General features: G+C 39.9%; 1 protein-coding gene across 1 annotated transcript in view; it reads left to right on the forward strand.

Annotated features, from left to right (window-relative positions):
• The window catches only part of pacrg (PARK2 co-regulated), an 84,587-nt gene that overhangs the window by 15,744 nt on the left and 52,853 nt on the right, over nucleotides 1-15,990 (forward strand). The window lies entirely within an intron of this gene.

Consider the following 15,990-nt stretch of genomic DNA (forward strand, 5'->3'; position numbering starts at 1 on the left):
ACATCCAGTGCTCCACACAAAGATCTAAGCTCATCATCCAGTCTGTGAGGAATGACATGAAGAAACAGAACAAACTGATACACATTTAATCCAGAAGAACTGTAGCAACATCTACGATGCTTCAAGAGACCTACATGCAAAGCTATATTACTGTTAAAAGTTTTACACACTTGTGTAAAAATGCTATAAAAATTAATGTTTGGACATAACTGGATATAACTGGGTTATGCTTTATTTTGATAGTCCACTCTAGACATTCTACTGACTATAAGTAAATTTGTGACTACATGCCATCAAATTCTGATTAATTTGCAACTACATGTCCACTAACTCTCAGAGTAGACTGTTTATGTAGGTTTAGGGTTAGTAGAATAAGTTGACATACACTTGCAAAGTTTCTCAGAGTCAGTATGTTGTATGTTTTTGGACATTGTCCCCTCTGCGCTACAGTTGCATAGTGATACAGCTTGTAGCTGTGGTTGACCTAATAGCAGACTGTCACGAGTCTCTGTGTGTGCCTGCAGGCTAGACATAGTGTTTATTTCATGAAGGTCGGCAGTAGTGTTATCAGTGTTAACCTGCTGTCTGCGCACTAATTCAGAGGAATCAGTACAGTGCCTGACAAGCACAACTTACAATGAACACATGCTCACCTCTCTCTCCGTCATGAGTATTTCCTTTTTTTTTTCATGTTTGGAAAGCCATGAATTATTAAAAGCAAATTTCAAAATGAATTTTCCTATACTTTTGAAAAAATAATGTCTCTTTTTCTTTGTGTTGTTATGAAATTGCTGGGAGCCGACAGGAAGTGGTGTATGAAATTGTAGCTGTCACATCTAATGCATCTGTAATGCTTATTGATTTTGCTTCTCATGCCGCTGTTGATTTGATTCTGCTTTTCACACACAGTATTTACACGCCTTCACTCTGTAAATGTGATACACATATGCGTTAGTAAATCCGTGCCCTCAGCGACCCCTGTAATATATGTGGTACCAGGTCAATTAGAGGTCATGTGGGGGTTAAGATCACTTGTGAGTGTTTCATTATGTGTATGTTAAGTGGAAGCGGAAGCAGTGCATATGTGTATGAAAGGCTAGTTTATTACGTGAAGTGTGTGGGCACAGCTGTGTTAGCACAGAGGAACCCTCGGGGCAGTAGTTCAAGATACAGTGACTAGATCAATCCGTCTAAAAGAGAGGGAGAGAAAGCTGTAATAGAGTCTTTTTTTGGCCAGGTGGTTTATCCAGATCTGTCATTGGATCAGTGACATTCTGGATCTATTCATTTATTACAAAAAATATCTAAAGTGCATTTTATTGATCTGAATACTTCTTTTCCAGGGGTGGGGGCATGAAACTAAAAAATATCAGGGTGGTACAAATGTACTGATATAATATTAAAGAATAATGAAAATGAAATTTTTACCTTATTCTTTTTATCATTATTTTTAACTAAATTGCTTCACTGTTGATTACTGTTTGCTAAAACTTTGTCAACAAAATCAAAGTCATGTGATTTCATCAACCCATGCTCATTGGAAATATGTGCTTGTGGTGACATTACTACAATATGATATTATGTACCTGCACCTTACTTTGTCATGGTCGAAAGGTTTCCAAAAATATCAGATAATTTAACCTTTTGGTGACAAATCAAGGTTTGTTTGGAATGTAAAATGTTGACTGGCGTGGAAAAAAATATATTTGTACACTTTGAAATGTGACTTGATTTTTATTATTTTATTTATTTCCTTGTCATTGACATTTACACCAGGGATGGTTAACGTTGATGTTTCCTTACATTAAAATCAATATCTTTTAAGCTGTACCTATGTCTTTTTTTTATCTCATCTCATCTTGTCTCATCTCGTCTCCTCGCGTGTATCCCCCTCTCTGTGCAGCAGGGAGCAGCAGTGCATTCCTGCAGGCGTTATAAAGTGTTTCCCCTTCTTCTGTTTCTCCAACTTCCCTGTCTTTCTACTTCATGGTAAACACGGTCCTTTAGAAGAAGGCCCTTTCGTGCACTACTGTGTGCGTTTGCATCTTTAAACACTGAGTTTGAAACTTTTGCTCATGTGTGAGCTTTCAGGTGTGTGTATTCAGGGAGGAGGTGTACTTGTGTGTTGATGTATGAGAACAGACGCTGCTGTTTAAATGTCAAGGACAGCATTTGAATGCACAGAGATGTGAAGTAGAGAACTGATATTTTTAGTTTCTTTCTATGAGTCCTCACAATTCTCACTCGTGCTGTCTTCGCAGTTAAAGCTTTGACATGTGGCGTGTTAAGAACATGTGCAGTAGACTGATAAGAGTAAGCAGGAGGTTACTCTCTCGTTCTCTCTCACTCTTTTCTCTCTCTCTGTGTTTGTGCTTTTCTTGAATGTGGTCCTGTTGCTATCTGAACAGTCCATCAGTTTTATGGTGTTCCAAAGTGTTTTCCCGGGATCTCCATCGAGAAAAAGGTATCTGATGGTCACTGATAGGTGAGGATCTGGCAGACCCCCAACAAACTTGTCTTTCTGCATGCATTGCTTTATTGTGTAATCCTAACAACACAGCACATATTTTTTCTATCCTAAAACATGCTTTAGTGCATTTACAAAAATCGTCATTAATTGCAGTTGCAGAAAGCCTGTTCCTCTTCAAGAACTCGAGCTGCGTTGATGACGCTATGGCGTTCCCCACAGCGACATCGATGCGGCGCCTCGTTCCTTTGAGGAACCGTGGTTACATACGTAAACTGGAGACATTTCTTCTGTTCATTTGGTTCTTCGGAGTTGACAGGAACTGTTATGTCATCGCAACGGCAACAATAAACATTGATGCCAGATTGCGTCAGCATTTTTGTAAAATTACACTTCAAGCTTCTCAAGACCCGACAGTGAATAAACAGGTTGAATTAAAAAAAATGATTCTGGGGGCAATGAGAAATAGCTGTAAGGATTGTTCACAAGAAGATGAATATTCAGTGTGAAAATTTGGTGTGATAAACATTTTAAATATGAATTAACGGCTGTTAATGAATCTGTTTAGACCCACACAAACATTTGCATGCTGTTAATGCAGCAGATTTTTTAGACAGAGGTGCTCTAATATTTCTTTTTCCCTTAAAACTGCAAAAAAAAACCCCACCTTGCTAACCAGTAATATTTGCATTGAAATGGACAGAATTTTCATGCTGAACATTTGTGTTGGTGTGAACAACCCCGTAAAGAATTTAATGATTCTGTTTATTATTCTGTTTTTCACTCCTGGCTCCTTAATGATTATATTAACCGTTCTTTTATTAGCCTGCTTCTTTTGTTGGTGTTGTTAATGACCTGTTGCTCAGTGAATAACTCAAGAACTGATTCAGACAGTGATTGATTCATTAAATTGATTCAAATCAGTAACTCATACATTTGAGCCTTTTTAATGACTTACAAGAGTCATTTGATTCATGATTCTGACCGCATGCTCTTCTGAATAGGAACAAGTTCTCCATCCATCCATGTCATCCTTCACCTTCACAAGTCTTTCTGCATTTATCCCCCCTCCCCAGAATTGTGACATGGGGGTAAAATCGAAGAAGCATTTCATAGAAAACATCAATGTAAACTTAATTCCTACTATCATGCTGCTGTCTGAGGAGGGTGGAGGGCCTGCAATCAATTAATCTGATCAAGTGCTTCAGGAAATGGAGAGGGTAAGCATTCTCATCCATTCAATCCCCTGATTGAATTATGTCAGAAGGAGGGGGAGGAGAAGACATGTATGCGTAAGTGTGTGTCAGTGTGCGTAACACTGCAGACACAGCGCTGAGGTGGGGTGTTTTTATTTCCCCTCTATTTTATCTCCATCTGCACATTAGCATTTTAATGGGCGGTACCTTATGTGAGCACAGACTCTCTCCTGACAGCTATATGACCCGTCCAAGGAGAGGTATTACTCTCAGGAGTTAATCCCACGGTCCACTTTGGAATCCAGGAGCAGCCTCATTATAGACTTTGCAGGACACGTACACCTGTTTAAATACAGAGCGAAGAGAAGACCATCTCTTTCCAAATGCCTTCGATCTCTTTGCAAAAACACCCCGTCATTGGAAGTTGCCTGCATAGATGTTTGTGCATTTTATTTAAATTCCTGGCTGCAGAGAGATCAGACTGCCAAACAACATCCGTTTGCCTTTCAATAAAGGCGCAAGCATATTTCCAGTGCCGTTTCCAAACGCTAATGCCATCTTTGGCATGGGCGCTAAGTTCCGGACATTGTTTAGAGTTGATCACCTGAGCTGTGAATGCCATGTGATTAATCACTCTGCATGAAAATGACGCTTTGATTAGTTGATGGCAGCACTAGTGGCTATCCTGGGCTTTGACGTCAAAGGAAGCAGACAAATAAACGTGCATGATTTTCTGCCTTATACAGAACACAAAAGAAGATTTTTTGAGAAATGTGTTTCAGTGGAAAAACTGAAAATGGTTTAATGTCACATTTATGTAACCTTACTGTCAAATATTGGCAAATCATGTGTTTTGAAAGTAAAAAACAATGCATTTCTACATAATTTATGGTGAAAACAGGACATGCTAACCAACCATCTACAACCACAATTATCCAAGGGGACAAAAAACAAAAAAAGAGAGCAATGAAAATAAAAGACCACTCTCTTGGGAATGGAGAGTAAGTGCTTAATTAATTTTACTTATGGGCTGCTAGTAGAAATGTGTTTTATCGATCAACCACTGTATATTTGCTCGTAGACCTGCCTAATGTAATGGCTTGGAATAACTCCAGCAAGGCATTGTGGGTAATTTACAGAAGGGCATTTGAAGATTTGAATGTCAGAATCTTCAAACTGACACGATATTTGTGTGGCAACAGTGCTCCAGATCTACTGGGGTTTAACGCGATGGCAAAATGATGTGAAATGCTGGGAAGTCTGAAAATTGTGTTTCTGAATGACTGATGATGCTCTTTGCTGCTCTCGCTCTCTCTCTCCTTCCATCCCCGAATGAAGAGAGCCTGTCCGTGCCATTTATAAGGATAAATATGGAAGCTGGGTGAGTTTCAGTCATTGATGTATTTGAACTTAAAGATGGGTGCCTTTGAAAGCCCAGACTTTGGCCGAAGGAGCAAACACACTGGGGCTGGGGGGTGCTGGATCAGTCGTTCTGGCCCACCGTGAGCCACAGAGCTGCTATTGATTGACATGCTCATAGCCAGCAGGCTGCAGATCTAAATGGAGCCTTTAATTAACTAAATGGAGCCATAGCAGCTGGATGCCAAACACTCCTCAGCATAGAGAATGAGCAGGGCGCACACTAATGTCAAATACTAATGCTAGCAGCGCACTGTGGCTGGCAGAGGGGAAACTGACTAGGGGAGGCAGCCATTTGATATTCTACCTCCTCCTACCTCGTGCCGCAGTCTAACTGTCACTGTCATGCCGGTCCCGTCACTATCTAAGACCCCTGTCACTCACTCGGTCCCCTTGTGCAAAGCTTTTCCCCTTTTTCTTCTTTTTTTCCTCAAAGATATCAGCCTCTCTCTCTTCTGCACACTCTCTCTCTCCTCACTTGCTCTCATTCCTGTCCACTCATCCGTTTTGTCAGAGGTTAATTGGTTTGGAAATGATTCTATTCATTCTGGACGGTAATGCTGTTATCCTGAGAAAGAAGAAATACGCCACACACGCACTTAAGCCTAATTTAAAAGAAAGGATGGGTGGGGGGGTGGTGGAGAGAAAGAAATCCAATTTAATCTACCCTGACTTTTTTTTTTATATATTTTCGCCCAGGCCTGTCCCCACAAGTCTTTTATTTAACTTATGGTGGAATTTCATTACCTTGAAAGCTTTTCTCCCCCCTCTTTTGAGAGGATAGACGGCCCTAATGTCTTTCTTGTAACCTCAAGGTCGGTGTGTTTGGATTGGTGGAGGTGCTCGAGCGTCCCTGTGATTAATGCACTGTACAATGCGTACGCACATACGCGCTCACCGCAGATGAAAGTGCCCCTGTCACTGCCCTTGTTGTGAATCAGAAAAGACATTCATATTCAAATTCAGACACCCACGAGGCTGTTCATGTCTCCCAGGTGTAGCGACACCACCTCCCTCGCCGTGTCTCTATCTGGCATCTTCCTCTGTCTGTTTCCCAAACGGCTGCTCTGTAACTCTCTGCGACTGATCTGACCTTCTCACTCCCTGCAGCTGCTCAGATGATGACTTCCTGTCTCACTGACTGTCTCTCCGGCTGTTCCTGTCTCCCTGCAGCTCTGCAGTCACCCTACAGCTGTTCTCTCTGTCTACAGTTTTTCTGATTGTCTTTCTCTCTCTGTAACTGCTGTGACGGTCTCTGTCCTCGCATGCACCCTCTACTTGCTGCTGTGTCTGTACTCTCATACTGAAGAAAGCCTACTAAACTGGCGGTCTGTCAGTCTGTTGGTCTCCATCCATTCATTCATTCTGTCAGTCTGCGTAATTGACATTTTCCATCCATTTATCCCTCCATCCATTTCCTGTCATCATCCATCAGTTCATCTATCCACCTTTACTGTATATCTACTTGCATATCTCCACTCATCCATCCATCCATGCATTCATTCACCTGTCTACCTGCTGTTCTCCATCTTTGCATTCATTTTCTCAGTTTCCATCTGTCCATTCTTCAGGCATTAATTAATTAATTAATTTGTTAATTTATTCATTCATTCAACCATTTACCTGTCTCTATCCATGTACTCATTTATTCATCCATTCTGTCTGTCTAACTGCTATCCATCCATTCATCCACCCATCCATCCATCCATCCATCCATCCATCCATCCATCCATCCATCCATCCATCCATCAGTTCATCCATAGTATTCTGATTTCAACTTTACTCCTTATTGACTATATCTGATGCTTATAGTATGTACCCATCAGTTTGCAACTACAGATGAATTTGTGTTTATCCCGTGAACATATTCATAAAAAAGTAAAGCTATTGCAACATCATCCTGAATGAAAAAGTGAAATATATATAATTTTATCTCTCCAGACTCAGCAGGTCCCACTCCCACATGACACTAATTTCCGATGGCAGTGTGAGTAGGTAGGTTGTAGCCCCACCACCCTCTCTCTTTCTTTCTCACTCTCTTTCTCTCTCTGACTCAAATGACATTTAAAGGTAGGTGAGATTAGGCACAATCACCGGCCTATTTCTGGTGCTCTGGGGAGCTCTGAGAACCCCAAGACATTCGCAGAACAGTGACTGATCTTCCGGCAGTTTAGCTATTGTGTGTGGGATGTGATTGTAGGGTTGGTTCAGACTGAGGTTCAGGCTGTGTCTGAAAAATGCCATGCGGAATATACAGAGGTAGGATGGTACTGAGGCATGCCTGAATCTGATGTTTGTAAAAGTTGCCTTTATTGTGTGTGTGCTTGGCTGGAAGGGATCGTTCGGCCATCCTTTACTCACTCTCATGCATGCAATGAAAATGTACAAAACTGTCACTTGGGCATTACCCTAAACTTTGGGTACTTATATGTACTTATAAGTATTAGTATACTTTTTAGGTTCTAATATGTACTATTTAGGGTTAAATAAGGTACAATGACTTATCCTTTAGCTTTTGTAAATTAGGGATACTCCCTTAGTGACAGCTTTGTACTTTTATTCTGATTTACCTTTATTAAGTTTGTCATTCTAAACCTGTATGCAGAACACAAAAATAGATATTTGTTTCAGCTATTTTTATTTGTACAATAAAAGTCAATATTGGACAATTTTGGACCCTGCTGACTTTCATTAGATAAAACAGTTCTTTGTCTTAGACCTTTTGATAAAGAGCTTTTAGGTTCAAAACGTCACCTGTGGTAAGAGCATAATAAATATTGTTCTACTTTTTGAGCTGTGGTGTGCCAACTTTGATATTTCTGTGTGCAGTTTTTTGTGGTTGTGCACCCACATTGAGCTTTTGGCCCGTTAGATGTGCACATTTTGTTTTGTCTTGGACAAACCAGTCTTCAAATGTCTTTTGTGGTTTGCAGAAGAGAGTAATTCATGCAGGTTTAGATGAGTAAATGATGGCAGAATCTTTCATTATTGGATTAATTATCTCTTTAAATAATATGTATTTTTCTTTTTTATTTTTATGACTTACAATCTATTTCAACTGAGAAATAAGCTTTGTAGACAATGAATATGTGCTTAGTCATGTTTAAAGCTCATTTGAATTAGTTCCAGATCATTAGAAGCACAAGGATTTCCATGAACCTTCAACCCTTTGCTTTCCATCCCAGATTTGTTCACTGCACCACCCTACCCATGATTACCTACATTAGCAGCTGTATAGATCTGTCTCATCCTGAGTGGATGCCACTGAATTTCCGTCTAGGTCACATTGTAAAGCTCATTAACGAATTTGTCACGCTTTTCTCCATTATGGGGTCTGACGGCCTTTGTGTCCTGATGGATGTGGCTTTGAGTCACTACATCAGAACTGATGATCCTGCCCCTGAGTCCTTATCTCCCCACCTAACACACGCAAACATGCAGGATAGAGGAGAAATAGAGATGGATAGAGAGAGGGGACGGAGGAGAGAGAGGGGAGGGGTTGCTGACTGTGTGTGTCTCTCTTTTCCTTCTTTTGTGATAATGCAAGAGTGATGGAGGAGACGAGCGAAGGATGCTGTCAAAGTGTCACCTTGCTTTGTTCTCATCGCGCATAAGAGGCAGAACGACTGCGTAGGCCAGAGAACGCCGTGACATCCTACTGGCTATCAAACACCTCCTTTCACACCAACTGCTCTCAACAAATGGACAGCTACTGTCAGCCTGTGTCAGAGACAAAAAAGACAAAACAAAAGGAAAGCGAGGTGGAGGGAAGAAACAGAGGGAGAGACGCTGGTGGTGGCTTGTAAGCCCTCAAGACCGGGGCAGAGGAGGTGGCGCTATATTAAAACGCTGAATTATGGATGAGGGGCCAAGGTGACAACCACATCTGTGACCCCAATATGGCTGAGAACTGACCCAGCACTGTGACTAAATCTTATTACAGCCCCAGAGCACCTCTGACTATGGCCAGAGTACGTGTGAGTTTGTATCACTTTGTGTGGCTGTACAGTAAGTGTTTGTTTTGTGCCTCGTAATGTATAAGTGTGTGTGTATATATGTGTGTGTGTGTGTGTGTGTGTGTGTGTATGTGTGTATGTGTGTTTTGTTATCACTAGCATGAGGCAGAGAGGTAGGCAGGATCCTAAAAGTGCTGAGCTATTGCATTTGTCTCCTCCCTTAAATTCCACAAATCAGCATATTTTTCTCTTTGTCACAGACGTCCTCTGAGAGACAGACCCCGAAACCTTACAGTGTGTGTGTGTGTGTGTAAAAGACCCCCTCAATTCTGCTTACAGTGTGTGAGACACAGACCCCCCACAGACTTGTTCACGGGAGGTTTGAACAGCCTCTATGTGTTTTTCCATTATCTCTGCAGCAAGAACACCCACCCAAAAGCTCTGTTCCAAAACCTAGTGAACCCCTACATAGATAGCGACATGGAAATGGAAACTTGTTAGTATCTGATATGAAATGCTCTCCAAAAGGAGAGAGTTTGCCCTTAACATGTTGCTGTGCTATAAGCATATACATATGCAAAGTAAATTAATCCATATTTCATTACATAGAAGTTTTTATTGCTGCCTTTCAGCATTTCTGAACAACCTTGGATTTCGTTCACTGAGCTCAATACAGAACACTGTGGGACTGTCTTTTTCTGAGAAGGATAAAAGGCGCAATGGAGCACAAATTCTCACTGACGTTCACAAACAAAAACAAATCAGAGTATAGCTCTAACCATAATGAAACACACCTGCAGCAGCTAATCAAGGTCTTCACACTCACTAGAAATGTCCAGGAAAGTGTGTTGCAGCAGGTTGGAGCTGAACTCTGCAGGATATTGGCCCTCCAGGAGCAGGATAGGACCACAACATGATAATTCATTCTTGTATTGTTCACATGTCTTGAAGGCATAGTTCACCCAAAATTGAAAATGACCCCCTTGATTTACAAACCCTCAAGCCATTCTTCTTTCAGATGAATACAACTGGAGTTACATTAAAAAATCTCCTTGGTCTTCCCAGTTTTTCAAGTAAAAAGTAAAGAGTGGTCAAAATTTTGAAGCAAAATAAACTGCATAGATCCACCATAAAAAGTACTACACGTTGCTAATTTTACAGTTTTGGGCAAACCATCCCTTTAACATGAATGCATATTTGCTGGGCAAAGTTCACCAAATTGAGCTCTGAAGTAAAAAGTATGAAAGATGTCTTCTGAATGTTTCATTTGCCATCAGTGGTTTACCTGTAATGTTAAGAGAATACTTTTTGTACAGAAGGAAATAACAAGAATATTGAGTTTATTTAACTATTCGGCACTGTGAACCTTCTGTAGTGCCGTTTTGTAGATAATTGGTGGACTCACCAGTGGATCACCGAACTCTATTCACATTTTGTTGTGTCTAACACAGAACTGCATAAGTTAGTAGCATCCACTTGATCTACAGAATGGCACTACATTAACTTCACAGAGCCAAAACAAAAATAAAAATAGTTATTTTTGTTTTCTTTCTGTTCAAAAAAGTATTCTTCATAATATTATGGTTGACCCACTGATGGCAGTATTCAGATGATGTCTTTCATGCTTTTCGGTACCTTGAAAGTGACAGACACAAGCCTCCCTGTTTTCGCATCATATTTTCTAAATATCATAAATTGCGTTCCGATGATTAGCAAAGGTTTTACGGGTTTGGAGGGACACATGGGGGTAAATAATTAATGACAAAAATTACATTTTGGGGTAGAGTACGCAAATACTGAATCTTAATTAAGAGTATATGTTTCAACTACTACTATTTTTTTAACTACTTTCTACTTTCTAGAAGATAAAAGGCACTGTAAACGTTAAAAAAATGAGGTAGGGATGAAAACAGAAACGGAGCAGGTGAGGCGTGCGTTTTGGTGTGGGGTCAAAGAGAGCATTGTCTATCCTAATGAGGGACAGTTAGGCTGTGTTTTGCTGGAAATTGTGTTGGCCTGGGAAGCTCTGAGAACTGTCAATACAATCTGTTAGTCCATACCTGCAGTGAACATCAGTACCTTCCATTCTTGTTTCTTGTTAGACAAATTATTTGTTTCAGGTCTCTGAAGTATCTCTTCTAAGACATGGAGCTTTATATTGCTTTGTTGAAATATCACATTTTGTGATCATACAGCAATTTGTGAACCATTAGTGGAATGTTGGATTCATCCATACCAAATGATCGTTTTCGATGTCCCCACATCCTTGATGCTTTTTCTGGCTTCAGTTCATCAGCACTGCAAATGTTTTCTGCTGACACACTGTCACGGTCACTTTCGAGGGGGTCTAGTGGCATCCGACAACCTACCAGGCTTCACACGCCGTAGTCAAGCCTAACATTATTAACCATTCTGCACTCCTTTCTTGGTTTTCAGCTATTTATTTGAATCTACAAACCCCTGCTGTGAACTCTCAGCAGTTTTTATTTAGACTCCCTACGTGACACAGTATTTATGTAAAATTGTGTATTTCTGTGAACCTCGAGCTTTGATGTTGCATCCGAGACTTTGAAGTGCTTTAACGCGTCCAATGGTCATCCTCGATTTCTTCATCTTTGATCAGAGCAGGGGTGACTAGTTAAAGAGCGGTTACTTGATGTCACACCTGATTCGGTTTACTTTTCTGATGTGCAACGGCTTCAGAGCTCCAGACGAAATCATTTTTCACTCTCTCTGGTCTCTGATGGGATGACAGGAAACCCTGGAGCTTGAATTTGTTCGAGGAAAATTAGAAGCAAAGTGTTCATTCAGTCCTCGGAGCCGGCCCGCCTTCTCCCCCGCTCGGAGAAATAGCTTCCATTTTCCACAATCTTAATGACCTTTCATAATGGCTCTTTGTCAGGGCTTTTATTTATGACAAAATTCAATGCAATCTGTCAGTCTGGGGGGCAATGGCGTTTATAAGAAATGGGCACACTAAGGGAGACTCCATTATGAGAAACATTGTAGCATTGCTTTCCGTCTGCAAATAATAACAATAAAACAACCTATGAGTAAATTTGAGCTTTAATGAAATTAAGCTGGAACCAAATGGTGCATTTTAGAGAATCAAAGTAAGATGGAATTGAGTCTGTCTGAATTAGGATGTTTATTGGAAGTGGTGGGCAATCAGAGCTGCATTTGATTGGTCGGTAGAGGATTGAGAGTGTTTACCATCTTATAGTCTATTGCTCTGTCTCAATGAACGTCAGTGCCATAGTCCAGCATCTCCAGTGCCACCTCTGAGTCATGAGCGGCCCTTTCATCTTCCTGTCTGAGCACTTTAATAACCGTAATGGCTTTCACGATAAATGACCCTTGGCCCGGGCAAGAGTGCGCATTGCAGAGTTTGAGGCTCACGTGAGGACTCTTGTTGTAACCAACCCCCCATAGGCCGAGGTCTGCAGCAGCGCCACTGCTCAAGAGACGCTAAATCACTTCCTAAGTGGACACAAATGTTCTGGTCCTGAGCCATGGCGGTTCTGCCGTACTGCTTAGCATCTTTTTTCCATTCCCTCCCCTGACAGTTAGAGGTGAGATGAAGTGCTGTATTATTTGGAGTCGCGTGTTAAATGAAGACAGGTTGACCCTTCCTACGCTCGGCTCTGACAGCCCGTCCACCTGATGGTCGTGTCTGCAGTCCCCTCCTCATGTCGTCATGCAGATGTGATTTTATTGAAGGCACTGGGGCTGAGGACATGGCTCAGCTCATTTACTGTCAGAGGGCAGGACGAGGACAAATGCAAATGGAAGTAATAAAGAAAAGGTGGAAATCCAAAGAGAAAAGTTCAAACCAGTGTCCCGCAAATAGACTGAAATCTGTATGAATTTCTTTGTCCTGCCAACCACAAAGGAAGATATTTTGAAGAAAGTTTGTAACGAGGTTGTTTTGAGTCACCATTGACTTCCATAGTACTTTTTTTTCTACTATGTAAGTCAGTGTTGACCTAAAACAGCCTGGTTACAAACTTTCTTCAAAATATTTTCCATTGTATTCTGCTGAACATAGAAATTCATACAGATTTGGAACTACTTAAATAATGACAGAATTTTTCTTTTAACACAATTTGGTACTATTGTTCTGAATAGCTACTTCATGGTAGTTAAATGTATTAATTAAATGCATTTTTATTATTTATTTTATTTCCTTTGTAGGATATTTTTAGAAGGATGTCAATTTATTTATTCACAATGTTTGATCACATTATTAGCAGAAGATATGGACATCAAAATATTACATTGTAATGTTGTGATGCCTAAACTCACAGCATACAAAATATTTAACATTTTAATGTACTGTAAATTATTTAAAATTTTGGATTAGCTGTACCCTACAAACTCTGTCAAACTCGCGTAATATAGTTTTAAGTCACCTTTTGTGAGCTATGGATTAGATTTAGTAGATGATTATTGTTTTGGTTTTTTTTTTGGAATGATGTGTATACCTCAAGTATATGTGCTTGGTAATTGCTGTTCATTCTCTTGGTACTTTAGATGTGATGTAAGAGAGGTTGAGAATAAAGTGAACTAAATGCTCTTCTGGTGACTGCCAGAAATAGCTCTATGCATGCGGTCAAATTTCAGAGTTTTGTAAATGAATGCCTGCATTAGTTCTGTGATATTGAAGTCCTTTTATCAGAGGTGAGAGAGATGTTGAATGAGAATGACCCATAGAGAGAGAGAGAGGAAAAGAGCACAAGTGAGCTTTTTAGTCCATTCAGCGAGGAAAAGTGCTCCATTCACAGCATTTAATGTGCTCACATTCCCTTACACTTCCTCCACAATCCCTTTCTCCTGAAGAGCTGAGCAGGTGTCTGGAGCACACACACACACACAGGAGCCTTTTCTTCCTCTTTCTCATTTATATTCTGATTAAGAGCAAAATGACACATCAGTGGAGTTTTTCTCCACCGCCTGGTTCCTCTTCACTGCAGTGCCCCTGAAGTCTGGGACTGGCTTTGCAAAGAGGTTTATCTAGAGGACATGCATGTATTCACCTGAGCTTTGTGTGTCTTATTGCCTTTGGATTAATTCTCAAATTTTTGTGTATATGCATACATACATAAATATAAATTCAAAATATGCACTGTATATATGTATTCCTTTTCAAAAGTTTGAAACGAGTAGGACTTGTTATGTTTAAAAAAAGTGCTTTGTATGCTCACCAAAGCTGCATTTCATCCAAAAATGAAATTATGTCATTATGAACAAATGCAACAGAGGGTGAATAGAAAGTTCAGAAGAATAGCATTAATTTGAAATAGAAATCTTTCTATAAACATTCCATTGATTTTATTTTTAACAACATTAATGTCTTTGCAGTCAGTTTCGATTAATTTAATATATCCTAGCTGAATTAAAGTACTTTTTTCTTAATTTTTCTGACCCCCTACTTTTAAATGGTGATATAAAAGTGACCCAGAAACACAAAACCAGTCATAAGGGTAAATTTTCTGAAATTTGAGATTTGTGCAGCATCCAAAAGATGAATAAATAATATATATATTGTTAGAGTCAGATAATATCTAGCCTACTTAAAAATGTGGAATCTGAGGGTGTAAAAATATATATCTTTATGGAATATAGTCTTAACTTAATATAGGGTCACATATATAAACATACAGAATGCCATCCATTTATGTCAAGAACAATAGTAGCAGTAAAAATGCACAAAATAGTATAAATAGTATTTTTGCATTTGGGAGAAAATTAGTTTTGTTTACCATTTGTTATCTAATTTTACACAAAATAAATACTTTATATTAGTTAGACTTTCTCAGTATGGGGCATTTTTCTGCTCCATATAGTATCTGTATCGTTTTAGAAATGTGAGCCTTCAGCAGACTCATAATAATATGTCCTTTACTGACTTGGTATGTCATCATTCTAGATGGCTGGCACTGGTGTATGGTTGCTCTGGGTAACTAGTTAAAATATGACAGTGAATCAGAATTGAGAAATTTTTGCAGCTTAAAGTGTAAAGGCCCCACTGAGTTGCTGATCTCTTTGACATATACATTACTTTAGATTACAAACTGTATTATTGGATTTTTCTTGCATTTAAAAACTTATATGACAGTCTGAATCCCTTTCTTCAGTATCATCAAGGTACCGCTTCAAGGTAGTTTCTGTGCTTTATCAGCTATGCTGGCAAAGATCTCAGCACCCAACATACCAGCCAAAGGTGAGCGGTTTCTGCTGAGTTTGGTTTTCTCTTCTCTCTCTCTCTCTTTCTGTCTGTATCTCTCTCACTCAGTCTCTTTACATTCTCGGCCTCTCTCCCTTGCCTGGAAAGCTCAGACAGATGCTGTGTCCTGTGTAGATGTGTGGGTGTTCGGTCTCCAGAGGGGCCTGACAGCATCCCTGCCTGCTGTGTTATAACCCTGCGCTGAGGCCGACCCCCTGACGACATGGATCGATACAGCACAGCAATGAAGTGGCCCATCGATTAAGCCCATGACAGGGCATTTAAAGGTTTAATCTGGCTAACGAGGATAACCTTTCCCTCTGAGGCAGCAGCCTGCATGAGAGGAATGTACTTACGAAAATCAGAAGGCCCAGAGCTGGATTAGACGACCTTTAGTGCTTAAGACTTATTTCTGGATGAATACGTCCAGTGCAAATTTAACTTTTGCAAAACTTATCAGTAGTGAGTGAACTGAGAAAATTGACTATTGGCCATGAATTATGCTTAGCACCTGCTATTCTTTAAAGATGTTAATTATTTTTTCAGCCTCTTATTGTCCCTATATTATTTTCTCAGTGTTTGTCATCAAAATAAGGATAATATGAATCAAGAATTTGTTTGTTTAATTAGTTCACTCAAATATGAGAATTTGATGTTTATCTGCTTACCCCCAGGGCATCCAAGATATAGGTGACTTTGTTTCTTCAGGAGAACATAAAGAAGATT

This window comes from Puntigrus tetrazona, chromosome 17, assembly GCF_018831695.1.
Source record: "Puntigrus tetrazona isolate hp1 chromosome 17, ASM1883169v1, whole genome shotgun sequence".
Classification (NCBI taxonomy): domain Eukaryota; kingdom Metazoa; phylum Chordata; class Actinopteri; order Cypriniformes; family Cyprinidae; genus Puntigrus; species Puntigrus tetrazona.